At 41.3% G+C, this 17,048-nt stretch overlaps 1 pseudogene; it reads right to left on the minus strand.

Moving 5' to 3' along the window:
* Positions 1-3,919: 3,919 nt before the first annotated feature.
* Positions 3,920-16,061, minus strand: LOC115139068 (uncharacterized; annotated as a pseudogene).
* Between the last annotated feature and the right edge of the window lie 987 nt (positions 16,062-17,048).

Below are 17,048 nucleotides of genomic sequence, written 5' to 3' on the forward strand. Positions count from 1 at the left end.
CCGGTGTCCTGTGTGCGTAATCTGTAGGTCCATGCGCGTTCCATTTCTTCAGAATTGAAAGTAAACTGCCACGATGAATTTTATCGTCGATAGATATGTGAAAAACACCTTGAGGATTGATTCTAAACATCATTTGCCATGTTTCTGTCGATATTATGGAGTTAATTTGGAAAAAAGTTTGCGTTTTAATGACTTATTATTATTATTTTTTCCTTACCCAAACGCGATGAACAAAACGGAGCGATTAGTCGACACAAATAATATTTTTTTGTAAAAACGGAACATTTGCTATCTAACAGAGTCTCCTCATTGAAAACATCTGAAGTTCTTCAAAGGTAAATTATTTTATTTGAATGCTTTTATGGTTTTTGTGGAAAATGTTGCATGCTGAATGCTAATGCTAAATGGTACGTTAGCCATCAATACTGTTACACAAATGCTTGTTTTGCAATGGTTGAGAAGCATATTTTGAAAATCTGAGATGACAGTGTTGTTAACAAAAGGCTAAGCTTGAGAGCAAATAGATTATTTTCATTTAATTTGCAATTTTCATGAATAGTTAACGTTGCGTTATGGTAATGAGCTTGAGGCTGTAGTCACGATACCGGATCCGGGATGGCTCGACGCAAGAAGTTAAAGTCCACGGCCACTAAGAGCGCTGCTTCTGGGTGAGCATTTTCTTCTTTGCTTATGGCCTTATAGAGTTGGTTGAGAGCGGTCTTAGTGCCAGCTTCGCTTTGTGGTGGTAAATAGACACCTACGAATAATACAGCTGAGAACTCTCTTGGTAGAAAGTGTGGTATACAGCTTATCATAAGGTACTCCACCTCAGGCGAGCCCCGTCTGGCAGACATATCAGTGTGGATGACGGATCACCACCTCAAGCTGAACCTCGGCAAGAAGGAGCTGCTCTTCCTCCCGGGGAAGGATTGCCCGTTCCATGATCTCGCCATCACGGTTGACAACTCCACTGTGTCCTCCTCCCAGAGCGCTAAGAACCTTGGCGTGATCCTGGACAACACCCTGTCGTTCTCAACTAACATCAAGGCGGTGGCCCGTTCCTGTAGGTTCATGCTCTACAACATCCGCAGAGTACGACCCTGCCTCACACAGGAAGCGGCGCAGGTCCTAATCCAGGCACTTGTCATCTCCCGTCTGGATTACTGCAACTCGCTGTTGGCTGGGCTCCCTGCCTGTGCCATTAAACCCCTACAACTCATCCAGAACGCCGCAGCCCGTCTGGTGTTCAACCTTCCCAAGTTCTCTCACGTCACCCCGCTCCTCCGCTCTCTCCACTGGCTTCCAGTTGAAGCTTGCATCCGCTACAAGACCATGGTGCTTGCCTATGGAGCTGTAAGGGGAACGGCACCTCAGTACCTCCAGGCTCTGATCAGGCCCTACACCCAAACAAGGGCACTGCGTTCATCTACCTCTGGCCTGCTCGCCTCCCTACCACTGAGGAAGTACAGTTCCCGCTCAGCCCAGTCAAAACTGTTCGCTGCTCTGGCCCCCCAATGGTGGAACAAACTCCCTCACGACGCCAGGACAGCGGAGTCAATCACCACCTTCCGGAGACACCTGAAACCCCACCTCTTTAAGGAATACCTAGGATAGGATAAAGTAATCCTTCTCACCCCCCTTAAAAGATTTAGATGCACTATTGTAAAGTGGCTGCTCCACTGGATGTCATAAGGTGAATGCACCAATTTGTAAGTCGCTCTGGATAAGAGCGTCTGCTAAATGACTTATTAGACATCGCACACCAGCTGTCATTGACAAAAAGACATACACCCCCACCACTCGTCTTACCAGAGGTAACGTCTCTGTTCTGCCGGTGCATGGAAAATCCCTCTAGCTCTATATTGTCCGTATCTTTGTTCAGCCACGTCTCTGTGAAACATAAGATGTTACAGTATTTAATGTCCCGTTGGTAGGATATTTTCCAATGATTGCACGTTACCAAGAATAATGGAAGGCAATGGGAGTTTACTCTCTCGCCTCCGGGTTCTCAGAAGGGTGCCCGATCTGTGGCCTCTTTTCCAGCGTCTTTTCTTCATGCAAAAGGCATGGATCTGGGCCTGTTCCAGTGAAAGCAGGATATTCTTCTCGTCAGACTCGTTAAAGGAAAAAGTTTCTTCCAGTCTGCGGTGAGTAATCGCTTTTCTGATGTCCAGAAGTTATTTTTTGGTTATAAGAGACGATAGCAGCAACTTTATGTACACAATAAGTTAACAAATAAGTTACACAAAAAGCTAAAAAAATCTGATCTGTTTCACCTGTCTTTGTGCTTGTCTCTACCCCCCTCCATGTGTCTCCTATCTTCCCCATTATCCCCAGTGTACTTATACCTGTTTTCTCTGTTTGTCTGTGGCCAGTTCATTTTGTTTCGTCAAGCCTACCAGCGTTTTTCCCCATGCTCCTCTCTGTCTCTAGTTCCTGTTTTCTAGCTTTCCTGGTTTTGACCATTCTGCCTGCCCTAACCCTGAGCCTGCCTGTCATTCTTTACCTTGCCTTACCACCCTGGAATACTGACCTCTGCCTGCCCTGACCCTGAGCCTGCCTGCCGTTCTGTACCTTTCTGACTCTGCTATAGACTACTGACCTCTGCCTGCCCTGACCCTGAGCCTGCCTGCCGTTCTGTACCTTTCTGACTACTGACCTCTGCCTGCCCTTGACCTGTTGTTTGCCTGCCACTTGTTTGAGTTATAAACTTTTGTTCCGAAAAAGTCTGCATCTGGGTCTTCTCCTGAGCCTTGACATTCTGATAGTAATATGTTGCTGAATCTGAGAGCTGCATGTCTGAGATCCGTAGGTGTTTATTCCTTTGCCACTTTGCACTGAAAAGCGAGGGTTGCCTTTGAAATTCATTGTGGAAAATCACTTACTGTATATGATCAATGCTAAAACTGGACTAATGCTAGTCATTTTGCAACACATGGCTGGATGAAAGCTGTCTAATTCTCTGTTATAACTCTTATCTGGATAGATAGTCTGTGTTACAACAATTCAAATATCCAACAACCTTTTTTTACATATTGGCAATCATACTTTAAGAACCGATTTACCATCACAGGTTCATTTTAAAATATGTTTTTCATGTAGCTTGTACTTTTTTAAAGCATACATTATATGTACCTTTATGCTCTTGGTATCAACATCATTGTGTGCCTTAGATATCTTTGGTTCCATCACATGCAGCAGTTACAGTTTTCCTAATGACCTACAGGAGGACTGTTATTCATAGAACATGACTTGATACTGTACGTTCAGGATGAATAGGGGTGGAGCATCATGAGTGTTTAAGGGGGTAACACCTGCAGGATGAAGCAAGTGTATTTTATGTCAGTCTTGCTTTCACTATCATTCACAGAAAAAAGCACTAACTGAAATGTAGCATATGAGTAGGGGTCAGAGGTGTACCTGGGTGGGTAGGGCTCTTGGCTGTAGCCTGGATACACCTTCTACTCTACACTCTGTAAATTAATGATTACAGTTCAAGAATGGATAAAACCTATGATCTTGTAAGTGATAAGATACTACATGGCATGCAGTATGTCAGTAGAGCTGTGTTTCTAATTGTGATGGGTGGAACAATGACTGAAGAGAGTAACTGACTGACACCACATAGACATCCTGCTGAAAACCACAGGATGTATGCAAGTTCAGCAGGCCTGTCCAAAGCGTAGATATGGTCTCGTCTCATGCTCACAGTAGACCAAAATGTCCAGGTACCTGTGAACAGCTTAGTGCATGATGAGTGCGTGTGTTTAGCATGGTAATAGTAGGTTGTCTCTGCAGAAGCACTCTTGACAAGCATTCATACAGGCATACTGCATGTACAGAAAACAAGAGGAGGAAGAAGTCAATTTCAGATGGTATCAGATGTTTAAATTCATATTTGTAAAAAAAAAAGGTACATACACAGGGATTTCAGGAGAGCAATTCAATCAATTAACATAAAACTTTTTAGGCAAGGTCACAGACCATTAATATTAAAAACACAATATGATCAACTCAGCAATCTCAATAAATATCATACAATACAATGCATAAGTGATGATCTCCAGAAGTTACCGCAAAACCTATCTCAAGTATGGTTTTAGGTTGATCTATTTCCTGATGAGGTAGATGATAATGAAGATGGTCAGACAGCAGAGGACAACTCCAGTTCCTATGATGGAGAGAAGGACCTGGATTTTCATCTGTGGATAATAGTCATCAAATTCAACATCCAGCTTGGTCCCGTTCCCAAACAGTATCTCCCCACATGAGGCCACAGCACAGTAGTAAGTCCCAGCATCAGAGAGAATGAGGTTCCTCTTGGGGAGGTTATAGACACAGCTCTGTGTAGGAGACCCAGCCTCAGGGCTCTTCTCACACTGATCACTCCTGTCTCCATGGGTGTAAATGATTCCTGGATGGGATTCTCCTGAGCCATGTCTGAACCAAAAGACAATGTGTTCTCCTGCACAGGTCTCAGTGTGTAATGTACAGTTCAGAGTCAGAGTCTCCTGGCTGGTCTGACTCAGACACAGGCTGCTGTACAACGATGGTATTTCTGGATGCCGATCCTGACAAAAAGGTTTTCACGTCAGTAAATGTGTTTCCTTTTTTGTGTCCTAACTCAACATTTGTTGAAAACTACAGTAATGTCTGATTTTGAGAATACCTCACATTTCATGAAGACATTGTATATCCAAAACGTAAAGTGCAAAAATGATCAAGAATATATGTAGTTGCAGAAAAATAGATTCTAGTTATTTTCTCTCTAAAATCAGATTTTGTACCTTTAACAATTAGAATGGTTCCTTTTCAAAATTCCACCTTGTTGGAAATATAACTCCCACAGTGATATGTTACTGAATCTGAGAGCTGCATGTCTGAGATCCTTAGCTGTTTTATTCCTTTGCCACTTTGCACTGAAAAGCAAGGGTTTCCTTTAAATGCATTGTAGAATGTAGCATTATTGTCATACTTGTAAAAAGTTGTCATGAGCTGAGGATAGTCACCCAAGCTTTGCTTGAACCACAAGAAGTGTAGTGTCAAGTTGCCTTCATGGAAGCAGTGCAAAGCCACTGTGTCTCCTTTGTTGGCTGACACTAGGCGCATGGCTGAGGATTGTACCGCAGCTAGAATACACACAAAGACAAACATGAATAGCATCAATTAAGTTCTTTGGTGTCTTCAAATTTAAGGTGTACCCCCTCTAAGCACAGTAGTATAAAAGTTAAACCTACCCATCTCCATGAGAAGTGGAGTGTGATGATCATCTTTGAAGTTGTCATCCTCTTTACTCACTGTGTCTTGAGTGGGGAAGTCTACCCAAGTAGGCCACACTTCAACAGTGGGCTATTTGGTGATTGGTTGAGCTGTCATTTTTGTTGATGCCTTATCCAGCCCACCATGGTCTTCACAGGTAAATTGAGAATCACTTACTGTATATAATCAATGCTAAAATTGGACCAATGCTAGTAATTTGCAAAAACTGTCTGGATGAATGCTGTCTAATACTCTGTTAAAACTCTTATCTGGATGGATAGTCTGTGTAAGAACAATTCAAATATCATCAACTTTTTTCCCTTATTGGCAATCATACTTTACCACCTGAATTACCATCATATGTTGAACTTTTTTTTTTTAAAGCATTTGAAGCATACATTATATGTACCTTTATGCTCTTGGTATCAAAATCAGTTGTATGAAATATCTTTGGGCCCACCACATGCAGCAGTTCCAGTTCCGCTGATGACCTATAGGGGGACAGATATACATAGAACCTGACTTGATACTGTACGTACAGGTTGAACACGGCTGGAGCATTATGAGTGTATAAGGGGGAAACACCTACAGGATGAAGCAACTCTATTTTAAGAAGTGGTGGGAAAAGTACCCAATTGTCATACTTGAGTAAAAGTACAGATACCTAAATAGAAAATGACTCAAGTAAAAGTGAAAGTCACCCAGTAAAATACGACTTCAGTAAAAGTCTAAAAGTATTTGGTTCTAAATATATGTAAGTTTCAAAGTAAATGTAATTGCTAAAATATTCTTAAGTATCAAAAGTAAAAGTATAAATCATTTTGAATTTCTTATATTCAGCCAACCAGACGGCACCATATTCTTTTTTCTTTTTTTAACATTTACGGATAGTCAGGGGTACACTTCAACGCTCAGACATCATTTACAAACACTGCATTTATGTTTAGTGAATCTGCCAGATGAGAGGCGGTAGGGATGACCACGTGTTCTCTTGATATGTGCGTGAATTGGACCATTTTACCTGTCCTACTAAGCATTCATCATGTAACAAGTACTTTTGGGTGTCAGGGAAAATGAATGGAGTAAAAAGTACAATATTTTCTTTAGGAATGTAGTTAAGTAAAAGTACAAGTTTTCAAATATATGGAAGTAAAGTACAGATATCCCAAAAAACAACTTAAGTCGTTAGTACTTTAAAGTATTTTTACTTAAGTACTTTACACCACTGATTTCATGTTACTTTCACTATCATTCACAGAAACATTAAGTGTAACACCTGAGAGTTTAGTAGGGGTCAGAGGTGTACCTGGGTGGGTAGGGCTCTTGGCTGTAGCCTGGATACACCTTCTACTCTACACTCTGTAAACTAATGATTACAGTTCAAGATTTGATAAAACCTATGATCTTGTAAGTGATAAGATACTGTGTTAGTCTACATGTCATGCAGTATGTCAGTGGAACTGTGTTTCTAATAGTGATGGGCGTGAACAACGACGAAAGAGAGTAACTGACTGACACCACATAGACATCCTTCTAGAACCACATAGTGAGTGAATGGTCAACCAGGCCTATACAAAGCAAAGAGATGGTCTTGTCTTGAGCTCACAGCTCAAGGTTGTCTCTGCAGAAGCCCTGTGGACAGACATTCATACAGACACACTTTATGTACAGCACCCAAGAGATGGAAGGAGTCTATTTCTGTCCATATCAGTTGTTTAAATAGATATTTATTCATGCAAAAAGATGTCACATTCTGAACACAGGGATTTCAGGAGAGCAGTTCAATCAATTAACACATACAGCATAAGCAAGGATGATGATGCTCAATTGAATTAGAAGTCGCAGGCTAATATTTTTCAAATGCAATACGAGCAACTAAGCAATCTCAATTAATCATAATTTGCAAAGTATAGCGATGATACAGTATCTCCTTCTTTACTCCAAAACCCATCTCTAGTCTATTAACACTTATTAGCCTTATCTTTATCTATTTCCTGGTGATATAGACAATGATTAAGATGATCAGACAGCAGAGGAGAATTCCAGTTCTCATGATGGAGAGAAGGACCAGGATTCTCATCTGGGGATCAACGTCACAATATGAAATAATACAATTGCTCTTTAAATGACTTAGACTGACCAGGTGAGAGCTATGATTCCTTACTGATGTCACTTGTTAATGGGCCAGCATCCCTGTGGAAGGCCTTCGACACCTTGAGTCCACGCAGAGAAGAATTGAGGCTGTTCTGAGGACAAAAGGGGCAGGGGAGTGGGGGTGCATCTAAATATTAGAAAGGTGTTACTAAGATTTGGTATACTCAGTGTATATTGTATCACTCCACTATATTGCTATTGGCAGTAGACGATACCGCAAATCAATAATTGCACTGCATTGCCAAAAGTATGTGGACACCTGTTCGTCAAATATCTCATTCCAAAATCATGGCCATTATTATGGAGTTGGTGATCCCTTTGATGCTATACCAGCTTCCACACTTCTGGGAAGGCTTTCCCCTAGATGTTGGAACATTGCTGCGGGGACTTGCTTCCATTCAGCCACAAGAGCATTATTGAAGTTTGGTAATCTGATGTTGGGCGATTAAACCTGGCTCGCAGTCGACGTTTCAATTCCTCTCAAAGGTGTTTGATGGGGTTGAGATCAGGGCTCTGTGCAGGCCAGTGAAGTTCTTCCACACAACTATCTTGAAAAACAATTTCTGCATGGACCTCTTTTGTGTACATTGGCACTGCCATGCTGAAACAGGAAAAGGCCTTCCCCAAACTCTTGCCACAAAGTTGGAAGCACTGAATAATCTAGAATGTTATTGTATGCTGTAGCGTTAAGATTTCCCTTCCCTGGAACTAAAGGGCCTAGCCCGAACCATGAAATACAGCGCTGGACCATTGTTCCTCATCCACCAAACTTTACAGTTGGCACTATAAATTGGGGCATTTAGCATTGTCCTGGCATCTGCCAAACGCAGATTAGTCCGTCGGAATGCCAGATGGTGAAGCGTGGTTAATCACTACAGAGAACTCGTTTCCACTGTTCCAGAGTCCAATGGCGGCAAGCTTCACACAACTCCAGCCGACGTGTGGCATTGCGCATGGGGATCTTAGGCTTGTATACGTCTGCTCATCCATGAAAATCCATTTCATGAGGCTCCTGACGATCAGTTCTTGGGCTGACGTCGGGTGCTGACTACTTCTAGAGGCAGTTTGGAACTCGTGAGTGTTGCAACTGAGGACAGACGATTTTTAAGCGCTATGCGCATCAGCACCTGGCGGTCCTGTTCTGTGAGCTTGTGTGGCCTACCACACAGCGGCTGAGCATTGTTGCTCCTAGATATTTCCACTTCACAATAACAGCACTTACAGTTGATCGGGGATACTCTAACAGGAGATACATTTGACTAACTGACTTGTTGGAAAGGTGGCATCCAGTATCGGTGCCACGTTGGATGTCACTGAGCTCTTCAGTAAGGCTCAGTGGCTGAAATAGCCGAATCCATTCATTTGAAGGGCTGTTCTGGTGGTTAATTTCTTTACTATCAAATGAGGAGAGACAAACTTATCACACAAGTCAGAGTTCTACTTAAACTAAATCTTTAATCACTTATTAATAAGGGAGCAGGTCAATACAACCCACACATATAGAGTGAATCGATTGTGTGCTCTACGATAATGATGGCTGGTCATGGCAGGTCGACGATTCACGATCAAATGATTCGTTGAGAGCCCCGAGACAAAAGTACAAAGGTATTTTATAGCCAAGATACACCTTTTTCAACCTACATGACGAACAATAGATATATAGAATGGGTCAAAAGGTTAAGATTTGTGTCAACAGTTTTCATTGTGTAGAGACCAGTGTCTGGCCCTCTGACTCCAGACTGGAGCCATCTCTCTCTGGTACGGTATAGAACAGAAGCATTAACTCATGCTCTGGAATGATCTTTAGGTTTTATCACCCAAAAGACATCATAAATCTCCTGTCAGTGTTATCTCCCAGAAGCCAATCCTCAGTAGAACACACACACAATAGTTAACAGAACAGTCTATTCATAACACAACCATTTGATGCAATAAAGTATTATAACATAATCTTGCAGTTGTTCCACCATACTGTCCACATACTTTTGTATATATAGTGTATGTACAAGAGAGAACATGAGAAGTGTATACACCTACACAATGAAACAAGTACATGTCAGTCGTCCATTCCTTGTATATTATTCACAGAAACGTTCACTTAGTGTAGCACATGAGCATGGATGCCTGATTGGATACCCCAGCCACTCAGCTAATGTGACACACTGTATCTAGTCTGTTTTACTCTGTGGTTAGTGTGGTTCTGAAAGGAAGCAATCTATCAGGAGGATCCTACTTTTTTGGTTTCATTCTGACAGAGGAACCTGCAGTTGACTTTGTGCTTCACAAGATATGCCTGTTTGAGAATGTACTGAAAGTTCTCACATGACATCGTCACAAAATGTCCACTCCCCCCCGGACCACAAGTTAAAATAGATGGTGCTGTATGACACATGAGGTGCTTAACTCAGAGGGTTCAGATAGGGTTCATTAGTAGTTATTTGTGGTTTGTAACTGATTTCAACTAAATATATATTACAGTCAGTTAAATAAATAACTGTTTTGTTGTGGCTGTAAGCTGTCAGGGGCAACATGAACAACAAGTAAAGATAGTGAGAACAACAGTGACACCACAAAGACATCCTGCTGAAAACCACATAGAGACTCAGAGACACAGAGAGCAGGTAGGAGGGTCCTGTGTGCACAAAGCCAGCAGGCCCACCTGACCAAAGCGTAGATATGGCCTCGTCTTGGGCTTACAGAAGACTGCAGAGTACCTGTGAACTTGTTGTGTTGGGGTGGGTGTGATTGAAATGCTTACAACACACCTAAGCGAGGTCAACACATTACAGAGGAGAGATGACATGAATAAATAGGTTGTCTCCCATCCTTATTCAACTCCTCCCTGGAAGTCAATACAAAATTACATGTCAACATCCGTCATTGTCATACAGACATTTTTTGCCAATTTCATTTTGAGTGATTGTGTTGCTCCTTCTGGTAACTAAGCTACACTTTATAGTAACTTAGTTTATGTTAGTAGTAATGATCCATCCAGTGATGATGACTACCTAGCCTGTTTGATGCATGTGACTCTATGATTCTGAAATGGATTTATAGCATGATACAGATGTGTTAAATGTATGTAATAAATGTATATATTACCTTGTTATAGATTCTTAACAGCCACACAGTGTCTTTGTTGTGCCTTTGCTGACAGATATTATGACTACACACATCAACTATCACAGGAAAGTGTTTTATCAATGATTCTTCATAAAAGTAGTGAACAATTTGAACATTTCTTGACTTCTAAAAGTTGCTGTGACTCTACTGGTGTAGCTGCCACAGGGGACTTCCATAAACATTACTGCGCCCTATTGAAAGATAAATGAATTGCAATCCTGCCAAATGGAATTGTAAGTTAAGATTTTGTCAATAGTTTCTGAAGACGGACAAATCACAATGTGTACTTCATACTTAAATCAGTCTCTCAACAATATGCTGTTCAAATTATAATATTTGTATTTTTAGTTCAGGTTTTTCTCATGAAGAGTTGTACTCTTAGTGACATGGTTGTTTGTGGTTGAGATGCACTGATGTGTGTGTGGAGAGCACGTGGTGAGGACTGACAGTCATTGCTGGGGGTTAGAGATGAATTGAGCTGAGTGTTAAATCTATTTAGGGTATTCAGAACACCATAGAGATGTTTTCGGGATACAGCTGATAAGAGAATTGTGTTCTCCAGGTACATCACCCAATTTAATTATATTACTCTCTGTCTGCAAACCAGAATTTGTAAGATCGTGGTCGAATGAAGGTTTATTCAGGGAACGTTCTAAAGTCAAGAATACAAAACAAGTCATTTTATACTGACTTCTCACGCCCACACATTCACACAGCCATACGCACACACACAAGACGCACATACACACATACCCACACACACATGCACACAAACAGATGCACACACATGTCCTGCTACGCACACACTGTCTGTCTCACTACCCAGCCGACAGAGATAGTGACCTTGTCCTTGAGACGTACTCCCCGTTCTCTCCCAAATCTCTAGTCAGGTCGGCACCGAGCTCAGACAGTCCTTGTTTAAAATACCATAAAGACATATTGTTTTACCCTAATTCTGACTAGGACTACACATTTATTGATTATGATTTTATACATTCTAATCAATTCCATACAATTATATGTTTCAGGGCGGAATATTCTAGTCATTCAATTAACAGACAATTCTCACCTATCAACAGTTTCAGACAAACTAAAACACCAGTCAATAGATGCATATTCACAGTGCATTAAACAACCAAAAATAGCTTAGTTACATTGAGCATCAGCCTAATATGGTTCCTGCAAACTGAATCTGTGGATGTACAGAGAAAAATATCAAAGTACAGAGACAAAATAAGGCATTTGAATGATTTATTGGAACTAAAATGCACAACGGAATCAACATTAAAAAGGAGCATGACAGAAAGAAGTAACTGGAACACACAATGAAAAGCCATATTTATATATATATAGTGTAGAAAATATAATCAATGCAAGTTATTAAAGAGCAAAGGTCTACGTTTCAGTCCATATTTTGTCATCTCACCCGGAGTAAACAGTGTCTCTCTCCATGGTGCTCCTCTGTCTCCCGTCGTTTACTTTCTTGTGGATGTTGTTCAGAGCAGTGTCATGGAGTTTTCAGCATCGTGATCCTGAGAGGAATAACAAAAATAAGTGTTCATCAGACAAAAATATTCATAGTGAAACAACACCTATAGCTAAATGCCTATTTTCATATTTGAATGAAGAAAAAATGCATTGAATCAGCAGCAGCTGGACAAGTGTTATGTCTGTCTTCCTGGTTATGAGAACTGGGGACTGACGGAGTACTTGACTGAGGGGTACGTTCCTGTAGACGAACACATGGTGGAATCATCATCATCGTCATCATCATCATCATCATCATCATCATCATCATCATCATCATACAACGAATTAACCCATTTTCATGACTAAATCATTAAACGTATACTGCATCAACAGATTAAGCATATCAAATATAAAATAAAATTGTATTGTACCGAATACACTGGAGACCTTACAGTGAAATGCTTACTTACAAGCCCTAATCAACAATGCAGTTTAAAAAGAAAAGAACATTTAAAAAATACCTAAAAGAAAATAAGAATAAGAAATAACAGTAACAAATAATTGAAGAGCAGCAGTAAAATAACAATAGTGAGGTTATATACAGTACAGGGACAGGGCTGCACAACCATCTTCCTGGAAAATTACTGTCCTGTAGGTTTAATGGTGGAGATCTTATAATAACTTCTTATCGGGTGATATCCATCAATGCCCTGGACCTCACTTTATCACGAACCCCATCAAACGGCCTATGCACCCATGCTCCTCTTGTGAACGGTGGATAAAGAGTAACAGCAAAGCTTTGGTATGTTTGGAATGCGCGCAGTGGATTCATTTAAAATGCAGCGATTCTAGCTTTGGGGTCAATGAAGCTTACCGTTGCTGTCGGTGTGCTGTACCCGCGGGGTGTGTGAGCATTGAAGGTGGAGTGGGACCAGAGGACTACTGAGGGTGGAGAGTGCACCGGAGGAGGGGGCGGTCCACAGCGGAGCGGAGACAACCAGAGGCGAGTGACGGGGGACACAGTGGTGAGGATGATGGAGTAGCACCTGGGGAGGGGTGCTCCATGGCAACAGAGAGGCCACCGGAGGCAGGGCAGTGGGAAGATGGCAGCACAGTGGGAGGCGAGTTACAAGTGGATCGGAAATTCAATGAGGCCTTTGGGGAAGAAGGGCTTACATTTTGTGCACTTAAACGTCCGAAGCCTACTACCGAAGATCGATGAGATACGCCTGTTGGTTTGCAAATCAGAGGTGCGTGTCATGTTTTACTGAGACATAGTTCATCTTTTTGTGACTCAGAAATTGAGATAGGTAATTACTCTGTTGTCAGGAAGGATCGAAATCAGAACGGTGGGGTAATATGTGCGTTTGTAAGATCAGACATGGCTTTTAACGTCAGATCAGATTTAAGCGCTGATCTGGAGATTGTCTGGCTGGATATCTGCCTTCCCAAAACCAAGCCGATTTTGTTGTTGGTGTGTTATGTTATAGGCCGCCCAAGCAGAATGCATTCTATGAAGGTCTTGAAATTGTGTTGTCAAACTGTAATGATTCCCTGTTGACGGAAATCATTTTGTTAGGGGATTTCAATACTGATGTCTGCAAAAAGAATAGCCCAACCCACAATGTATTTATGCACTTTTGTAGATCACCTGGTCTGACCCAAATGATAAAATAACCCCACCAGGATATGTGAAACAGTGCAAAGTACAATTGACTTAATATTGGTGTCTGATAAACCTAAAATATCGCAGAGTGGAGTAATAGTCTATGGAATCAGTGATCATTTTATTACATTTTGCACAAGGAGGATTTTTTAAGATATATTTAAGTGTCACAAAACCGTTAGAATCAGAGGACTCAAAAAATACTGTGCAGAAAAGTTTAGGGTGGAAGTGGGTAAAAATGACTGGTCACCTGTGCTAGATAGTGTAGGGGTAGACAGTGCCTGGGAAGCCTTTAAATGTTGATTCCTTGATGTGGTGAATGTGATGGCTCCCATTAGACGGGTCAGGGTAAATAAGAGATTATTATCTCAGCAAAGTAACCCCTCTTAGCTTCATCTGTCTGGCTCTGTGCTTCATTTCTATGACGTTTATATAGGACAAAATCATGCTGCTCTTAGGAGTTCTTACATTTCTTAAAGGCCTTATTCCTTGCTTGGATAGATTCTAGAATCTCATGATTAAGGAATTAGGCTGTAGTAGTACTACCAAAAACAAACTAAATAGCATTGTACTGAACATCAAAGGGGATATGGTATATAAAAAAGCAGAGGTTGCCAATGAATTCAACTCTTTTTTTTACTTCGGTTGCCAGCAAGCTGGTTAGCAAGCTTGCCCACCAGTTCTGGTTTGTAATTGAAGCAACCAAGTCAAGAAGTATTATGTAGAGTTAGGGGTTCAGCCAAACTCTTTTTCTTTTGCAAAGGTAGCAACAGCCAAAATAGTCAGTATGCTGGCAGAGTTTAAATGCTCCAAAGCCACAGGTCTGGATAATATTCCTGCAATCTAATAGATTCTGATGAGCAAATTGGCCCTTCTTTACGCATATTGTTAATCACTCTCTTGAACAAGGCACCTTTCCCAGGGACATGAAACAAGCTAAAGTTATACCTCTGTATAAGAAGGGGATAAAGTCTGACCCTGGGAATTATAGGCCTGTATCTATCCTCTGTGTAACATCAAAGATCCTGGAGATAATTGTACATTAGCAAATGCATGAATATGTTAACAAACAGGGTCTAATGTATGATTTTCAGTCGGGTTTTAGAAAAACATACTCCACTGATTCATGTCTACTTTACTTGACTGACTTCATCAGGAAAGAGATTGATGAGGGAAGTCTGTGTGGAATGGTACTGCTTGACCTACAGAAGGCCTTTGATACAGTTCACCACTGTCTCCTAATCTCCAAACTGGAGGCACTGGGGTTAAGCAGTATCCCTCTAGGCTGGGTAAAGTCCTATTTATCAGGAAGGGAGCAAGTAGTAGAGGTTAATGGTTCACTGTCTCAGGCAAAACCAATGAGTTGTGGCGTTCCGCAGGGGAGCGTGCTTGGGCCTCTGCTGTTTTTATTGTATATTAATTATATGAAAGACACTTGTTCTTGCCGTCTTTTTCTTTATGCGGATGACTCTACACTTCTGGTGTCTCACAAAAGTAAACCTATGTTGGAGAGCATACTTCGCACAGAGCTTACTAACATTAGCAAATGGCTTGGAGATAATAAGCTACCTCTGCACTTAGGGAAAACTGAAGCAATTATTTTTGGATCCAGACCTAAATTGTGTAGGTCGTCTGAAATCAGAGTGGAGTTAGGGGGTGAGGTGCTGACTACTAAAACCTCTGTTAGCTACTTGGGATGTATCCTTGATGGAAGCTTGGGAGGTGTGAGCATGGCCAATAAGGTGCTAGGGAAGGTTTTGGCTAGAAAGTCCAAGCTGCTTGATAAGGACTCCATGAAAGTGCTAGCTACTGCCCTCATTCAATGCCATTTTGACTATGCCAGTACTTCCTGGTTTGGGGGCTTATCTAAACGTATGAAGGGGAAGCTCACAGATAGCCCAGAATAAGTTGATCAGGGTCGTATTGAAGGTGAGTCCACGTACTCACATAGGTAGGAGCTGCTTTCAGGAACTAAACTGGATGCCTATTGAGGCTAGGGTGTCCCAGATTCGACTAGGTTTGGTTTACAGGAGTATTTATGGTCCTGCGCCCAGATATCTAAGTGATTACTTTCCTCATGTTACGGATGCACACAATCACAACACCAGATCAGGTGTTGCTGAGGTGTGCTTATACAGGTTCAGGAGTAATGCTGGGCAAGGTACTTTCTTGTATACTGGAGCCTCAGAATGGAATGAGTTTTCTCTGCCTATAAAAACAACATCCTCTCTGGACAGCTTTAAAAATAAGGTAAAAATGTGTTTGATGTCTTCTGTGCCCATATGAATAACCCCTATGATGTAACTGGAATGATGAGATAGATTATCTTATTTTATGTTTTTGTTTAATTATTTCACCCGCCATACTGTGTTCCATCTTGTCCAGCCATCTTGTCTCAAGAGGACCACAATGGAAATAAGTCTCATACTTTATTGTGTGTTATCCTCAATGATTTTATACATGTGCATGTATGGCTTTTAAGTTTTATGTGTGCTTTTTTAAATGGTCGAATTAATAAAGTAAACTAAAGGGCTCTTCTTACACTGAACTCTACTGTCTCCATAAGTGTAAATTATTCTTAGACAGGATTCCCAACTTACATACAGATACAGAATGACGTTTTAGTCTTTTGAGCTTCCAGTCATGAACTCTATGCAGCCTACTCAATCACTTTTTATAGCTACAGTTTACAGGTCTCCGGGGCCATATACAGCGTTCCTCACTGAGTTCCCTGAATTCCTATCGGACATTGTAGTCATGGCAGATAATATTCCAATTTTTGGTGACTCTAATATTCACATGGAAAAGTCCACAGACCCACTCCAAAAGGCTTTCGGAGCAATCATCGACTCAGTGGGTTTTGTCCAACATGTCTCCGTACCTACTCACTGCCACAGTCATACTCTGGACCTAGTTTTGTCCCGTGGAATAAATGTTGTGGATCTTAATATTTTTCCTCATATTCCTGGACTATCGGACCACCATTTTATTACATTTGCAATCGCAACAAATAATCTGCTCAGACACCAACAAAGGATCATCAAAGTCTTGCTATAAATTCTCAGACAACCCAAAGATTCTTAGATGCCTTCCCAGACTCCCTCCGCCTACCCAAGTACGTCAGAGTACAAAAATCAGTTAACCTCTCTTGGGTAGGGGGCAGTATTTTGAATTTTGGATGAATGAGGTGCCCAATGTAAACAGCCTGTTACTCACACCCAGAAGCTAGGATATTTCTTTTTTTAAACTTTTATTTAACCAGGCAAGTCAGTTAAGAACACATTCTTATTTTCAATGACGGCCTAGGAACAGTGGTTAACTGCTTGTTCAGGGGCAGAACGACAGATATGTACCTTGTCAGCAAGGGGGTAACAAG

The sequence above is a fragment of the Oncorhynchus nerka genome, linkage group LG12, assembly GCF_034236695.1.
Source record: "Oncorhynchus nerka isolate Pitt River linkage group LG12, Oner_Uvic_2.0, whole genome shotgun sequence".
Taxonomy (NCBI): domain Eukaryota; kingdom Metazoa; phylum Chordata; class Actinopteri; order Salmoniformes; family Salmonidae; genus Oncorhynchus; species Oncorhynchus nerka.